Source organism: Nomascus leucogenys, chromosome 3 (genome assembly GCF_006542625.1).
Source record: "Nomascus leucogenys isolate Asia chromosome 3, Asia_NLE_v1, whole genome shotgun sequence".
Classification (NCBI taxonomy): domain Eukaryota; kingdom Metazoa; phylum Chordata; class Mammalia; order Primates; family Hylobatidae; genus Nomascus; species Nomascus leucogenys.
Genome location: NC_044383.1, coordinates 43,174,754 through 43,178,093, shown reverse-complemented (window position 1 = coordinate 43,178,093; position 3,340 = coordinate 43,174,754).

Sequence of the window (3,340 nt, the reverse complement as noted above, 5' to 3'; positions counted from 1 at the left end):
CTTTGGATAATAAAAAAAAGGCATTTTCATTTTTACATAGGAGAAGGAACAAGAAAGAGTTGGAGCAGGCAGTGCCCAATGAGGTAATGGTGAGAGGTTCTCAATGACTCATTGAAAGTAAGAAGTTACAGGCAACTTTAAGTCAGTGTTAGCCCCTCTTCTTGAAAACCTGCAAAAATATCAAGAGTCTTGGACTTCTGGTTATTTCAGTTGGAAGCTTGAATTAGTTCTCATAAATTTCAAACAAGGTGGTGCCTCCGGAAGGCTGGAGAACTTGGAGGTGTTCAGGATACATATGACTAATATAGTATCCCTTGTTTCTTAAGCCTTCTAATGTAAATCTGTGGTTAGAGTATCTGATCAAACTTCAAAATCTTCCATAATTATTGAAAAATGGAAATAAGGCAACACAGAAACATTCTAAAGATTTAAATCCCTAGAATAATCCAAGTATGAACTATACATTATTATCACAAGTCGCATATTTCGTTAAAAGTGGGAGAGTTTTGAGGCTTTGATTGAGCAATTTTCCCTGCTATTTGAGCCTCTGTGATTTTAGTGTTTTATTCCTTGACCCCTTCACTTCATTGCCGCAGGTTTCCTTACCCAAAGCACATGCTCTCAATCTCATTTTTTCAATGAGGAAGGGATTATTACTAGACAAAAGCAGAGGGCAGGACAATAATTTGTTTTCCCAGTACTCTAGAAGTCTCTCACATAGGTTCTGCTCTAAGCTAACGGGCAGTATGCAGAGCCAAGTTTAATCCTGTTATGATGCCAGAGCAGGCTGTGCTGGGCTGAGCTGCAGGCTTTGCTCCCTGTAGGCCAAGCTCTTATACCTTTCGTGGTGTTATTATAGATAGATAGATAGATAGATAGATAGATAGATAGATAGATAGATAGATAGAGATATATAGATATAGATATAGATATAGATAGATAGGTTTTCATCCACAGTTCCTGAGTCATAGCTACCGTAACCCTTGTTACAGTCTTTTGTTATTAGGTTGGGTGTGTTATGCCTCAGGGGCAGGGCTCAGGAAACAGAATCTCTTTGACCTTCTCCTGTCCTCCTTTCACCTGCCCAAAGGCAGGACTCTAATATTCCCCCACTTTTCTCATTGTAGGTCATAAGGCCCTCATTTCAGAGAGGCTCTTGTCCCGTACCCTGGGAGAAGGAATGCTGATGTCAAGAATTTTCCATAAAAACCCAAGAGGATTGGGTTCTGAGAGCTTCAGGATAGCTGAACATGTGCAGGTTCCTGGAGGGTGACATGCCCAGAGAGGACATGGAAGCTCCATGTCCCTTCCCCCATACCTCTTTCCCCATACCTCACCCTACACAGCTCTCCATCTGTATCATTTGTTTTGTTTTGTTTTTTGAGACACAGTCTCACCTTATCACCCAGGCTGGAGTGCAGTGGCATGATCTTGGCTCACTGCAACCTCTGCCTCCTGGGCATGAGCAATTCTCGCCTCAGCCTCCCCAGTAGCTGGGATTACAGGCACCCACCACTGCACCCAGCTACTTTTTGTATTTTTAGTAGAGATGGGGTTTCACCATGTTGGCCAGGTGAATCTATTATCTGCCTGCCTTGGCCTCCCAAAGTACTGGGATTACAGATGTGAGTGACCGCACCCGGCCATCATCTGTATCATTTGTAATATCCTTTATAATAAATTGGAAAACATAAGCATATGTTTCTGTGAGTTCTGTAAGCCACAGCAGAAAATCAAACCCAAAGACAGGGGCATGGGAACCCCAACTTAGGCCAGTTGGTCAGAAGTTCCAGAGCCCTGGATGGACTTAAGACTGGTTGGGGAGGCAGTCTTGGGGATTGAGCCCTCAACCTATGGGATCTGACACTATCTCCAGGTAGACGTATCAGAATTGAATTGGAAGACACAGAGTTGGTGTCCACTGTAGAATTAATTGTTTGCTTGGTGGTAGAGAGAAACCCTCACACGTCTGTTCACAGAGGTCTTCTCTGTGTTGATAGTTATTGTGGTAGTGGTGTGAAAGCAAAAGGAAATCATGGTTTGAGAGTTTTTTCCCAAACACCTTATGTTCCAGAGCCTTGCAGGTTGACTCATTAAAGGCATGCTCAGGCTCACCCAAGTCTGATTTGTAAACCAGAGAATTAATTTGCTAATTTACGGTGATTCAGATTCAGCTGCCATTTGTTTTAAGCACGTTACATGTCAAACACTGAGCTTGAGGCTTTCTCACCAATGGTCTCATTTAAGCCTCTCGTCAGCAGTCAGTAGATGTCCCCAGAGAAAAGCCTATTCGGAAAAATGAATAAGGTTTATAAAGTTTCTTAGAAATACCAAACCAAGGCAAAGAACTGGATGATCTGCGGAGATTATCTTGAAGTAGGAGGATGCTCTTGAATCTTTGCTCTCTACATATGTCTGCTTATGGGTCAGTTCCTAGCAAGGAAACCCAGCCTCTTCCTCACTGTTTTTGCTGAACCCCCACTAATCAAAGTCTTCTCACGATTTTCAGTATTTCATGCTGCCATTTTGTGCCTCCTTATGGCATCTTATTCCCTCACTTAAAACCAGACTGCTTCTCTAGAAGGAATCTAGACACAGCTTGCTTTCCTTACTACAGTAGAATGTCCTCCATCTCCTAAATAGATGCAAAACTCTTTCTTGAATCTGACTTATATCACTTTCTACAATAGGAGACATGAGTATTTGTTTCTGGGGAAAATATCTGGAGCCTTTCTGCACCTATGCTGACAACAAACTGTGTCCTTTCTGTAGCTTCAGGCATGGCATGAAGGTGTGGGAGGAAGCAGTGGCATAGAGAGATTCAAACTTTTATAGCTATAATCACATAAGAAAAAACTGGCTCATGTGTATAAGTTTGGTATTTTAATTAATTTATTTATTTAAGTGTTTATGCAGTGCCATGCATTGAGTATACAGAAATGAATAAGGCACACTGCTCTCAAAGAATTCATTGTCCAGTAGAGAATACAAACATGTAAGGAAATAATTTCAGGACAGTGAGCTAAAGGTTAATTGAAATATGGACATGGTGCCATCAGAGAATTGAGGTTTAGGAAATTGTGTCTACATGGTCAGGGAAAGTCTCACAGCTAAGATGACCTTTAAGAAGTTTTAAATTAGGGACAGAAGTTCACTGGACAGGAAAAAGGGGGGCAGTGGGAGGAGGCATGTGGAGGAATGTTAAGGAAAAGCATAAGCAGAAGGGACAGAAGCATAAAACAGCATAGGAATTTTAAAAAGGTATGAGATATTGGCATGCCTATAGCAATTTATATGAGTGGAAATGAAGTTGAGAGTTAGGCAGGGTCCTATCAAAATT